Source organism: Zonotrichia albicollis, chromosome 3, assembly GCF_047830755.1.
Source record: "Zonotrichia albicollis isolate bZonAlb1 chromosome 3, bZonAlb1.hap1, whole genome shotgun sequence".
NCBI lineage: Eukaryota > Metazoa > Chordata > Aves > Passeriformes > Passerellidae > Zonotrichia > Zonotrichia albicollis.
In genome coordinates this window covers 23,898,715-23,912,488 of record NC_133821.1, presented here as the reverse complement: position 1 = coordinate 23,912,488, position 13,774 = coordinate 23,898,715, and the positions used below count along the sequence as shown (strand labels likewise).

At 50.3% G+C, this 13,774-nt stretch overlaps 1 protein-coding gene and 1 long non-coding RNA gene across 11 annotated transcripts in view; both read left to right on the top strand.

Moving 5' to 3' along the window:
* The window catches only part of SLC8A1 (solute carrier family 8 member A1), a 132,637-nt gene that overhangs the window by 78,248 nt on the left and 40,615 nt on the right, over positions 1-13,774 (top strand). The gene's annotated exons all lie outside the window — the stretch shown is intronic.
* The window catches only part of LOC141728481 (uncharacterized), a 62,365-nt gene extending 48,591 nt beyond the window's left edge, over positions 1-13,774 (top strand). The window contains exon 2 of the long non-coding RNA XR_012579435.1: positions 1-13,774. This exon is cut by the window's left edge and continues 18,714 nt beyond it. This is a non-coding gene — a long non-coding RNA (uncharacterized LOC141728481).

Sequence of the window (13,774 nt, the reverse complement as noted above, 5' to 3'; positions counted from 1 at the left end):
GCCCTCCCTTTCCCAGCTGTCAGGAGTGGGGGCTGTGCACCAAGGGCAGGGATTTGTCTGCCCCTAGGCAGTCTGGAGGCACCCTTGGGACCGAGGTCGCAGATGGATGGCCTGGGGGAGATGCCAGCAGAAAGCACACTGCAAACATCTCCCCTGGCCCTGCTGAGCTGCAGGCATGTGGCAAGGTGCCTCTCTGGGGACGCTGTCCTTGCACGACTCCGGGGCTGATGCAGCACGTGCCGCAGTGTGACTCCCACGTGGCAGCTCCTGCCTGCTCCTGCCTGCTCTGGCAGCCTGTGCAGGCAGCTCAGGCCATCTCAGGGCTTTCAGGACGGCAATAAAAAGCAGGTTTTCATGCTGGCAGTGTTTCAAGGGACAAAGCAGCGTGACTTTGGGGTAAAGGCCTAGAGGATGCGCAAGCTGAAGAAACAAATGCCATCAACCCCTCTCATCCTTTCTCTCTGGAAGAAAGAAGTGATATTCTTTGCACATTTGCAAAGCCCAAGACAAGTATCTAAAACATGGAGCGTGGCCAGTCCAATTACTTCTCTTGGTCTCGTGCCCAGGGTTTATTCCATGAAACATCTCAGTGACAAATGTTCCCACTGCAAGAAACTTTCTAGTACTTCTTTTTTTTCCATTTCTTGATGCTGTAAACTTATGCCAGAGGCTGCTCAGAACCAAGGTGTAATTCAGATCCATCCAGCCCTCTGCAAAGTGCAGCTGGAAAATATCTCAGGAAGGAGATAATCGCTAAAGCCTTGAGAAACAGCTTTGTGTAAATGAACCAAGAGATTTCTTTTGTGGGAATAAACTTCTCTCAGAGATATGTCCTTTCACTCCTTTAATCTTTCCACTGGGATTTCCATATCAGCAACCTAAGACCCAGCCAGACTGTATTGCTCATTTTCAATGTGTTTTGAGCACAGATTAATTGCAGATACCCAGCTGTCCTGCTCTAACTAACCATCTCATACCATTAAACTAAACAACTGCCAACCCATCTGAAAGCATGCATGAATAACATTTCTAATTGCCATTCTTCATCCACTAAAAAGAAAGTCCTGGTGGCAATTCAGGTTCAGACCTTTACCTTGGAAAAAATCAGTGCCTCTCTGTTGAGCACACTTGGCCATCTTGTGCTGGCAGAGAGCTGCTCTGTGTGTGTTGCTGCTTGAATGCAAATTGTTTACACAAATGCTGCAAGAGGATCAGAGAGCAATGGGAGCTGCCATCTCCAGAGGTTAAACCCTGCTCTGCACCTCTAGGCTGGATCACAGATTCTAAATGGAGGGGAAACTGGGAAGTAGTGGTGCATTTTGGAGGGACAAGGAGTGTGCTAGTGACAGAGCCACAGGCATGGAGGGCAGTGCCAGGAGAGGAGCAGGTCACCATCCTGGTCCTGAATTGTGTCTCAGCATTGGGGCTTTTTACTCTGTGCAAGACTCTGTGCAAGACCCTGTGCCAGGTCTGGCTGCTTAGCCAAATTAATAGTGCCAAGCAGGAACAAGATGTACTGGCGAGTTTCCCTGGACCAGGTGGGTCCTGGCTGTCCCACCAGGGGAGCCAGGGGAGGGAAAGGCTCTCCTCTCCCAGGCAGAGCTCAGCCCTGATGGCCTTGCTCTCTCACAGCATCCCCAGCTCCCTTAAGCTCCACTTAAGGGTTGCATTGATTGGTCATGTTGGGAGTTAGGGACAGGCAGCCTGCAGAGATGTGCAGGGATGTGCAGGGATGTGCACCTTCTCCATCCCCACCACCAGCCCTGGGTGACACAAACCTCCCAACCATGACTGTCCCCTGCATGTGCCTCATTCCCTCCAAGCACTCATGGCACAGCAAGCACCAAAGTCCCTCTTTTTTCATTATTCTTGGAGCAATCCAGTGCAAGCCCCCAGTCTGCAGCCACAAACCGCTTCCCTTTGGAAAGCACAGGGACCAATGGACTCCAGGGGGCCTGGGGAGCACCGTGGGTAGAAAGTCAGCAATACCTGGGACAAAGCAGTCACTTGCAGCTCACAGAGCAGCCGCTGTGTGCTGATGTCACAGGCCAGCAGGCTGTTTGTCCCTGCCGGAATTCCCTTTTATCTCCCATGGGAAACCTCCTGCGCTGTGTGCGCAGATTTCCCTGACGGAGCTGCTGGATCTTCACAAACCCATCCCTCCCCATGCCTCTCTTGAGGCCTCGCTAGAAAGTCTGGAGTCTTGGCCATCCAAAGGTGCAGACAAAATGGGAATTTCCATTTTGAAGCAGCCTGAAAGCCCCAGGGGTTGCACACAGACAAGGGCTCCCCAGCTCCTGTGCTGCCACCCCAGCCACGTTTGGGGTTTTTTACCAGCCATGAACTTGCATTTACTTTGCTTGCTGGAGGGAAGGCTGCCTATGATTCTGGTCACCAGCATTTCACAAAGGCTTCATTCACAGTTCAGTCTGGGGTCCAACAAAGCTTCAGATTTGTGGGAGACTGCTGGGAGCTCTGGTTGGTTATTAAAATATTCCTGGTATTGCTTCCACTACCCTCACCCTAGCAAAAGGTGCAGGAGAATGTGAGCAGTATCCTCTGCAGCCTGCAAAGGAATGGAAACCTCCTCAAACCAAACTCAGTGACTGAAATTCAAAGCATGGCATTGAATTTTTTTCAACAAAATGCTGTCATTATCCTAAATATAAAAATGTTTGATTCCAAACCATTTTTTCATAGTAATATTAGACAAAAGCAGCTTGTTCTAAACATGTCACTTTTGACAAAACCAGCATCTTTGTGGCTGAAAATAAATACTCTGCGAATAAATCTCTATGCCAGTACTAGTGATAAGTCTTTCATTTCATGCTCTAATTGAACATTGGCTTTACAACTTAAAAGCAATCATCCTAAATTGCCTTCTGCTAATATTAATGCTTCAGACAAAGGGTAGCAGCCAGATTATAGGTTCGTATATTATTCAGGCAAATCTGGGCCCTTCATACATCACTTCTAAAAAGAAAATTAATTTTTCCATGTGTCAAGAATGAAAATAGTAATAATGGATGATACCCTTACATCACCCTGTATTGCTGAGATTGGCAAGAACATTGCCTCTGAACAAAGTGAGCGTAGATGGCATGCGTGCCTTCACGCCAAGCAGGCGGGTGAGCAGCCTCAAAAGTGCCACTGCCTGTGACTTCAACCTGCATTTCTCCAAGTGACAAACTGGATCTCACATGCTGCACTGATAAGCAACACCCCCTTCCCCTGTTGAAGGCACATAATCTATTTAAATCCCCCACCTGGCAGGTGGCTATGTGAAAGGCAAGGACTCGCCCCCTCAAGCAGGGCTGAGAGCAGAGCTGCAGGCGGGTGTTCTGTTCTGTCACCCCACAGTGTGCCATGGCTCTGCTTTTGGGCAGGGTTGGAGCACTGCTCCATCCAGCCAAGTGAGCAGCAGCACCCTTGCAGGGCTGACACTGAGCCTGGGCAGATTCCAACCATGGTAGTAAAAGTTTGGTAACAGACAGGGTCTTCCAATGGGAAATAAACAAAAGCTCAAACCTTAGCCATAAAACAAATAATAAAGATAAACAAAATAAACAAAAGCTCAGACCTGAGGCTGTGGTGTCAGGGCTAGACCTGTCTTTGAAGCATCTGGATTCTCCACTGGATGGGAGTCACTAATCATTTGCACATTTTCCTCCTGCTTTATCCATTTCCCAGCCCAGCTCCCTTCCAGGGATGGTGGTGGGTCTGCACAGCAGCCCTGGTGCCACTGTGCCACCCTGCATGCCCTCTGCTCTTTTGGCTGTGCCATGGGAAAGCCGCTCTTTCCCAGGCCTCTGCTGGGAGCGGGGTATTTTTAGCTCTTGCTGCCGGGGCCAGGTGTCCATGGATCCCTGGGAAGTGCCTGTTCCCTCTGCAGCTGCTGCCCTCCACTGCAGGCACAAGCACCACCATCACCTCCTCACTCAGCAGCTTCATTCTCTCACACCTTGCTGCCTCCTGCAGGAGCACCTTCCCTCTGTCAGCTTCAGAGACCCCTTGTGCTCACTCTGCAGTCTGAGATCCTGCCTGCCTTCCCACTCACCCTGGCATGCTGACCCCTGATCCAGCCCAGCATGTGCAGGGACTCACTGGCACCTGAATTGTGGGGAGATGTCTTCTGCATCACCTGGAGCAAGTCTGTGCTTGTTCTGAGCTTGGGTGATGAGGTGGGATCACAGCTGGCTCCAGACATCACATCAGCACTGCCAGATCTCCCCTTTGCCCTCCTCAGGTGCTCTGGGCCTCAGGCAGGAGATTTGTGACCCTGGTGGTGATGGTGGGAACTCAGGGTCCCCCAGGCTGCTGAGGGAATGGAGGTACAGGTGATGAAGGGAAAGCACCACATTCAAACTGTGCTGTCCCAGCACCCTCCTTCCTTTCCTCGTTTCCTTCCTTCCTTCCTGGAATCCATCCTTCCTTTCCTCATTTCCTTCCTTCCTTCCTGGAATCCATCCTTCCTTTCCTCGTTTCCTTCCTTCCTTCCTGGAATCCATCCGTCCTTTCCTCGTTTCCTTCCTTCCTGGAATCCTTCTTTCCTGGAATCCATCCTTCCTTTCTTCGTTTCCTTCCTTCCTGGAATCCTTCCTTCTTTCCTTTCTTTTCTTTCTTCCTGGAATCCTTCTTTCCTGGAATCCATCCTTCCTTTCTTCGTTTCCTTCCTTCCTGGAATCCTTCCTGGAATCCTTCCTTCTTTCCTTTCTTTTCTTTCTTCCTGGAATCCTTCTTTCCTGGAATCCTTCCTGCCTCCCTCCCACATGTGGAAAGGGCTGCCCAGCGCATGGATGGCTCCTTGGGCGGACACAGAGTGGAAGGCTGTGTGACCTGCAGAGGCATCACCCAGTAAGAAGAACCAGCTGTAGCTGGGAGCTGTGCCTGGCTCTGGGAGCATGGCCCCAGCAGGGTCACATCCCTGGGGCAGAGGCTGGAATGTCACAAGCAGGATGGAGCTGTTCTTGCCTTGTTGGAGCAAAGGCACTTGTGGCTCTCTGGCTCTTTCCTTGCAGGAGCTGAGGCTCCAAGGAGGGCTGGGAGGGAATGTGTCATTCCCTCAGGGCTTTCTTCTTGAGGTCAACATGCTTGGACAGGCAGAGGGTGAGGAGCAGCTGCAGCCCTGGGGAGTGCACCCTGCCTGGCAAAGGATTTCTCTTGTGCTGACTAAGGAACATCTGATACCAACAGGGCTGAAGTGGTCACACTAGAAATCCAGAACTTCTTTAGGCTCAGGAAGCCAAATCCCAGGTGGTCCTGCTGCCATCCATGTCCCATACACCACCCAAGGATGCCATCAATGCCAATCTCCAGTAGCTCAGCAATTTGCAGCAACATGCAGAATCTCATGCAGCTATTCCAGATTTGAGGTGCCCAGGTTCTTCCCAAACCTGGCTGGCCTCGTGCTGTCCCAGAGGTAGGGGACAGTCACGGTGAGGCTGGCACAGAGGTGATGTGTGCTGGAGCAGAGCTCCCAGCACACAGGGGCTGGCAGGCTGAGCACTGCCCTGGGCTCTGAGCAGCACCTGGGGCAGCCACAGAGGCACTTGGGGCTTATCTGCAGGCTGCTGTTTACTCTGCAGTTGTCAGTCTCCTGTGAGGAGCAGTGCAGCACGAAAATGCCTCTTGTTAATGGCTTGTTATCAGGTCTGGTGCAGCTATGTACAAGCCTTATCTCCTTGATCCCATCTGTCTCAGGAAATGTGGCTGAGGGGAGAGCAAGGGTGGAGCTCAGTGGCTGCAGGGGTCTGGGAGAGAGCCCTGGGCACCCCACGGCTGCATCCTGGCCATCTCTAATCATCCCTGCTCAGTGGAGCACTTGGAAATGTCACTGGGGAGCTGCAGTGGCCATGATTGATCGTGTCTCTGCTGCATGCTGACGGAGGAGAGCGACTTCAGCAAGAGGAGACCTTGGCTCCTGAGCCTCCCCTTGAAGTGCAGAAATGAATTATGCAAACTAATCCGTCCCTTGGCTCCTCCAGCAGCTGCTGCCTCCCCAACACCTCCTGCCTTCACATCTTTCTTTATCTCTGAGCAGTTTTAGAGCCATTGAGGCTATATATTTTTTAGTCTGTTGTCTGTGTGTGTCCCAGGATGCCTGTGGAGATAGGGGCAGCTCATCACCTGTTGTAGGATGTTGTCCCATACACAAAGATAAATTGCTAACCTAGCCTTGAGCAGAGCCTCTGGGCTCCCAGGTTCATGAGGAAATCATAAAGCATATTAAATTATAACCAGTTTCTTCTGGCAGCCTTCTTTTGGCTCAGCTAAGGGATATATAAGGGCTCCTGTGCTGGACACACACACACAGGCTGGGGATGGGTTGTTAGGCTCCCTGCATGGCCTGATGCTGTCTCCAGTGGATGGGACGAGGGAAAAGGGTGGACAGAGAGTGGCCCAATGGAGAAGGGCATCTGCACAAAAGGGTTTGGTCAGGCTTGTGTGTCCATGTCCCATTGCAGAGATTTGGTCCTCACTTGTCCCGGCTAAGCAGGAGCCCCCTCCTGCCCATGGCTGCTGCTGCACTGTGTCCACCTTCTTCAAGCACATTGCCCTGGCTGCCTGCTGGGATTTTGGTGCCTGAGAGAGCTGGAAAGTGAGGCAGGCAGAGAGGAACCAAGGGGGAGCAGGATGGATGTGCTGAAGAAGGTGGACACAGGACCCTCACAAAACTCACAGCTCAGCCACCTCTTTGCCCCATGCCTGCTGTGCCTCTCTCCCCAGTGTGATGTGCCCCAGCCACACGCTGCCAGCACAGCACAGGAGCCAGGGGAGCTGCCATTCCCCCAGCTGTCCTCCTGCCCTGATGAAAGCCACATTTTATGTAGAAGTGAATTGGCAAATAGCCTGTCTCATTTTGATTCAAAAAGCTCCCAGACTGGAGAGCTGCAGTGAAAGTGGATGTTTTAATCTGTCACTTGCTGGCAGGTGGGGGAATGGGCTGACCCAAAGACAGGGAGGTCATCAGCTTTTGGGGAAATTAAAATGGGAAACATTATTTATTTTGTTCCAAGTGTTGGGGAAAACATAACCTAAACATCTAAAATCATACAGAAACAGCTCCTCTTGCTGCCTGTAAGGCAGAAGGAATATTTCCTTCCCCCTGCTCTTTGTCCATGCAGAGCAGGGGCAGGCAGGGCTCAGCTTTGATGCCAATATTGTCAGCCAGAAAAATGTGTTTTAGTGATGGCTGAATCTTGGAAGTGATGCTGAGCTGGGAATGCTCCCAGTGGTGGTAGCTCAGAATGGAAATGGTTTAAAAGGACTGTTTCCCTCCTGCTCTCCCAGGAGCTCTCAATTGCATGTGCTGGCCCTGCTGTGTGCTCAGAGAGGTTTGGGCAGGCAGCACCATCACACCTGGCTGCTGGAGGTGTGTTGTGGGAGCACTGAGCATCAGATTTGTGGTGAATTGTTACAGAATGAAGGTTTTAGAAACAAGCTTTGCTTTCCTGCCCGTGGGCACTTGTGTGCACAGGTAGCTCTCAGCACACTCCATGCAGTGCAGAGACTGCCAGGCCACTGAGAATATGGTGTGAAATCATCAGGGCACTTGCCTGAGGCAAGGCAGCACTGAGAAGGCCATGGGGGCAATGCTGCGTCTGCATGGTCACACTGCCCTGCTGCTGGGCAATCCAAGCATTAAATTCGACAAACCACTCATCAGGAATCTCTCAGCAAGCGGATGCTAACAGGTTAACCCTGCTGAATTGGGCTGAGGTAATCATTCTTCCAAGCACCTCTTGTACAGTTTGCATTTTTGAGATACAGAGTTTGAAATTTTCCCTTTGTTTTCAGCTGTCTGGAGCACCAAGTGTTCAGCACACAAGATAATGAAATCCAAGATTATTAGCTTTTGTGGTTTGCCACTGTTTGCAGAAGAAAATAATAACTAGCTTAAATACCTATTAGTCACCCATAGCTCTGCATGTCTGCATTGTGAGTTTAGAAAGCAGATGCAATTTAGCAAGGATTTTTTTTAAATTTTCTTTATGAAGAATCTCTTAAAAGTGCACTTGGGAAAAATCAGCTTTTAAGTATGGAAAACTTGATACGGCTTGGCAGCTCTCGCCCATTAAAAAGCCAGTGCTCAAACCCATTTCTAAAGTGCCAGCAGGAAACAGAAATTATTCCTGCCAGAGTTTAGAGCCCAGCTTAACCCTGAGCCCAGCTTCAGGAAACAGATGCAAAATGCTGTGTGTGGGTTTTGTGGTATGGGGTTGTCTAAGGCTGGTTTTGTGTCACTGGTCGGGGCAGGGAAGTTAAAATTCTTTGCATGGAATTTTCCCTTCTTTTCCCTTCTTAGTGTTGTTTCATTTCACTTTACAGATGAAAGCATCTTCCTCTGAGCTAGGGAGCCCCAGAGCTCTTCCCTGTGTCTCTGGGATTTCTGGCTGGTTTCTTCTCAAAGGCTTTGGAGAGAGGGCATGAAATAACCAGGGGGAGCTGGGAATTCTCCATCCTGGCTTTGCCTAGGAAAACATCCCAGCAAGGTGGGCCATGCATCCATCAGGGCAGCCCTGACCCAAAAACCTGAGCCTGCTGGCCAGGAGTAAGGGGGAAGGCTTAGGTTGGTGGGGAGGATGAACCCAGAAAAGAGGGAAGGTGATTTTTATTTGGCATCATCTCATTTCACTCGGTTAAGCTGCTGTCACCACCATTCATGGTCTGCAAGGGCCTCAGAGAGATTTCAAAGTGCTGTTCCCAAACCCTTGCTGAGGGAAGGCTGGGGGGATGTGTTTTGTAGGTTTGTGCTTGTGTCATAGACAGAAACCCAGGAAAGCAACATTTGAGAGTGGCTTGGAGATGTCGCCAAGGGTCTGTCCAGGGCTCAGGGGTTTCCTTGTGTAGCCCACACCACCAAGGCAGGGCTCAGAGGGACCAGGCTCAGCCATGGAAGGTGCAGAGGGCTCAGGGAGAGCCCCAGCTGCGATGGGCTGAGCCAGCCCTGCTGTGCCAGGGGAGCATCCTCCATGGATGTCACACTGCAGCCCTGTGGGGCTCACAGTGCAGTGTTTGCCACCAGGGCTTCTCTCTCCTTTGCAGCAGCAGAGCAGGGAAAGGCTTTTCTGTTGCAAACCAGGGCATTCAAGCTGCAGTGCCTTCATCAGCCTGGAAATATCCCAGGGAGGTGACAGACCCTGCTCACTAAGCCCTTGCTTGCTGGGAGAGGTGGTGCAGGTCCCTCCACTGCCAATAAAATTCCACTCAAAGAGGCAGAAGGGAGCTGAGCAGATATTCCCAGTGCAGGAGCTGCGAGCCCCTTGCAGCCTTTCCCATGGCAGAGAGGGACAAGCAGCTCTCTGTGCTCCTTGTTCTCACCAGCAGCCCCAGTGCAGCATGCAGGGCCATGGGGATGAGCAGTGTTGAAAACCAGGGTGAATCTGATTTCAGGCTCCTGATCCAATCTATCACTGGTCTGGGGAGAAGGAGATGCCCTTGCTGCTCAAATCTAGGAGAAGTTGCAACTAATGGGTATTGATCAGAGGAGAGAGCGGATCTGTGGGCACAAATTTATGTGCGAGCTTGAAAGAAGTATGTTCCCTAAAAGAGGAACAGTGTGAATAATCAGGCTTTGAGACAAATGCTAATCAGCATTGCATCTTGCCTTTGAATCTCCAAACACAGTGTTTAATCTCTGAAATTAAAAATTTCCCTGGTGAGAAGTTAGACAACTTCAAGGGGCTCGTGTTTGAAAGGTTCAGCTTGGAGTGCGTTGGTTTCGGATCCTTCTGATTGTGTGGAGCTCAGTCTGCCCAGAAGCTGCCCCAGCCCCAGGTCTCTGAGCAAAGCAAAACCATCCATTTCTTCCCTGCTTTATTGAGAGACCAGCAGAGAAACATGTGTTAATCAAAGGCTACCCAGGACAGCTTTCAATCAGATCTAAAGGCACATGGTTCTTCCTTGGGAGAGCCACAACACAAACATTTTCCCATTGGGAAATATTTTATCAAATATTAAAGCTCAGATGTTTGGTATGTGGAGAAGTATCTATCTCCTGCAAGTGGCATCTTGGTTTTGGCAGCCTGTGGGACCATCTTGCTTTGGATACAGGAGCTTAGCCATAGGAGAAGAGTGGATTTACAGGGACTTGACTTGGACATTTGACAACTGTAGGTCCAAGCAGTTGATTAATCAATAACTGGTATCCACCCCAGCTTTTCACTGCACTAGTGATTTCTAGTTTAAAGCAGTCTCAGATGGATTCACCTTTTATTATTTGCTCTGAGAGCCTGGAAATTGTGCACCTGCATGCACCTATACAGAAACCCATGTGAGCACCCTGCCCTTGCTTGGGGGTGGGCCTTGCTTTGGCCAAAGACCTCTGGAGGTCCCTGCCCTGACCTCTGAGCCCTCCTACAGCTCTGTATTTCTGTCCAGGCTTCAGGAGAGGGTGTGAGTGCTTCCCTGAGTGCTGTGTGTCCATATATGCACATATGTGACGCTCACTACAGCAAAACAGCCTGAATGAAGTCACAAAGAAGCAAGAATAAAAACTGTGCCTTGCTCATAAAAAATGAATTATTAAAAAAAAAAAAAAAAACAACACACCAGCAACAACAATATATAAGGCAGAGGTTTGTTTGTTCCTCTTAGGAATAAGTGTTCTGGTATTACAGTACTTATTTTGGAAATTTCATGACAGTGATTTCATCCTTTGTAGCCACGTGTGGCTCAGAACATTTTTACCATGGTTGCCAAGTAACAATCACTAAGCATTTGTGTCTAGATCAGTAGAGGCAAGTGGAGGGAATGGATAAAATCTATTTTCAGAGGCATAATCATTGTTGGCTCTTTGTAGGTTAATGGTTAAGTTCTCTCATCAGGGGCAGTGTTTTGAAGGCCTTGGGATTTACAAACAGAAAAATAAAAAGCAAAGAGACTAAAGAGGGTTTTTTTATCATTATTATTTTTCTTTCAGAGCAGAATGGCTTATGAGTGATTAAGAAGGCATTAACTATGTTGGATGTCAAGTCCCTCGTGCAACAGGAGCTCTGTAATCCCCTCCTTGGGGCTGCTCTGTGACCTGATGGTTTCCTCCTGTGTGTTTGCTGTGCCAAAACCTGCAGCCCCACAGACACACTCTGGCCTTCTCTGCTCCTGGGGGCAATTCTGCTCCTTCTTCACAGCTGGTGCAGGTGCAGGAAGGGTTTTCCTTCCTGCAGGAAAAGCGTTGGAGCAATGAGGGAAAGCAGGGAAGGCGGGATATCTGGCTAAGTGTGCACAGCACAGTTATAATATCTGGCTAACAGGCACTGCTCCCTGCTCAGCCAGCCTGGGCCAGCTCCTGCCATGTCCCGAGGCTCAGCTGTGTCACAGCACCTTCACTGCCCCACCAGGGCTGCTGCTGTCACACAACTCCCCTTCCCTTTTCTCCCAAGAAGGAAAAGTCTCCTCTCCCTCTCCTCTCCTCTCCTCTCCTCTCCTCTCCTCTCCTCTCCTCTCCTCTCCTCTCCTCTCCTCTCCTCTCCTCTCCTCTCCTCTCCTCTCCTCTCCTCTCCTCTCCTCTCCTCTCCTCTCCTCTCCTCTCCTCTCCCCTCCCCTCCCCTCCCCTCCCCTCCCCTCCCCTCCTCCTTTTCTTCCAAAAAGGAAAAGACCCTTTTCCAACCCTGGAGAAAGGGCCAGGTGTTAATTTCATTTCATTATTCTTTCTGTGGAGGGCCAGCATGTGGGATGTACCTGCAGAGAGGGTGTGGCTTCCTTACTTCATTTCCATCAGGAGTGCACTCAGAGGAAATAAACTCAAGGAGAGGAGCACCTGGACACATTTCCAGGGCCCCTCTGTGACCAGCCTGGGTTTGTTTTGGCAGACCAGGACTCAGGGATGAGCCAAGGAGGCAGCACTCGCTGCTGACTCTGGCACAATCCAGCATCCCCTCCTGGGAGAGGGGTCAGGGCTGCCCTGCAGCTCCTGCTGACAGAGGGAGGGATGAGGGAGGGCAGGAGAAATGCAGGGAGCAGGGGTGGCCTCAGCTCGGGGTGCTCGGTGCTGAACACACTGGGGAAGGGGGTACAAAGAGAGGCTCCCCTCCCCTGTCATTCCAGCTCCCTATGGAATGATACCTGGCAAGTGGCACTGCCCTGTGCCTGGGTCACAGGGATAGCAAACCAAGGTTTTACTCAAGGGGATGGATGAGCACTCTGTGAGATGGCTGATCCTGCTCACGCAGGGGAAATCATGCCCAGTTTATCAAGGTCTGAGACACCCACGGGTGCTGCCTGCTGCCCACAGCCCTGGAGCACCAGCAGCCTTTGCCTGCCTGTTTTTGACAAGGATTGAAGAGCCAAGTGACATGGGTGTGCTTGGCAGGAACAGGCTGTGAGGAAGGGCTTGGGAGCACTGCCACACCTGGCACTGACAACACATTTCCCTCCGGTTTCACAGGGGCATGAAATTCCTTCCTGGTGTCCCCAGACTTCCTGCACACAATTCCCACCTGAAAGCCAGGCTGTCAGCAGGCAGGAGCTGGGGAGAAAAAGGGATTTGCTGAGTGTTTGTGCAGGTGCCCTGGAGATGGCAAGCGTGGAGGGGATCCATCTCACACACGCTCTCCCCACGGCAGGAGGGAGTGGTTCCTGTTTAATTGCAGGATGCAGGATCACTGTTCCACACTGCTGAACGGGCTGGGAACCAAGCAGGGCCAGAGCAAAATGTGCCAGAGCAGAACTGCTGGCACTCTCCCACCCAGGCCCTCCCTCTTGTGAAACTGCAGTATTTTTAGAGGATTGGTCATATCAGGGAGTTCAGTTCATGTCTGTTGGCTGGGATTGCCGAGTCCATCTGTGATTAGTGAGTGATGTTAAGAGGGGTGGAGCTGGAAACCACCAGGATGAGTGGTGCAACACAAATGGGAATCCCAGAGTGTGCCTTGGATGTGAGCAGAGGCATTGCAGATCTGTCACTTGGGCCAAGCAGTTTTTGTGATCTGCTGGACTGATGTATGGTTTAATGAGGATATAAGGACAGCTGGATTTAGGACTGGGAAGTTGCTTCCATAGAAGTGAGAGTTTCAGTCATTTTGAGGAGCTTTTGAGTGTGTTCATGGGAATGTTGTGGCCTCTATTTGATTTCAAACATGGAAACTAAGATTGTAAACGAATCAAGTAAATGCATAAGCATTTAGGCTTATGCAATACCAATATTGCATAAGCTCAATATTAATGCAAATGCAATATAAATATTGCATTCAGCTTATGCAATACCAATAGCATAAGGTACATTAAATGGATCCTCAGACATAGGGAAATGCGTCATTTTTAATAAAAGAGGCATCTACGTATTTGGGGTCACAAACACCGTATTTGAGAAAATGAATCTCTGGTGATCTCCCATCCTTCAGCATCTTTTTCCTCCAGAGCAAGAAGGTTTTGAGGATGGGAGGGGTAACAGAGCCAGTTCAGCCTTTAGTGTCAGTGAGGGCATTGTCACTTGTAGTGCCAAACCCCAGAGCTGGGGACAGCCCCTGCCAGGCTGAGCCAGAGCAGAGCTTCTCTGTGTGCAGCCCACTGCTGACCACAGTCCTGAGCAGGAGGAGACAGATGTGTCCAGGTGTGGGCTGTGTGTTACTGCTCCTTGGGGAGTTACAGTCAACAGCTGCAAAGGGAGGTGCAGAAAAGGCTTAGTGCTCAGATCTGCACAACAGGGCCCCATCTGTTCTGCAGGAAATGCATACTTGTAATAAATTAACATCTTATACCTTCTGACAAAAAAAAAAAAACCAAACCATAAAAAATCTCCACCAACCTTGCTGAATTCAAGTGGAAAAAAATTTCT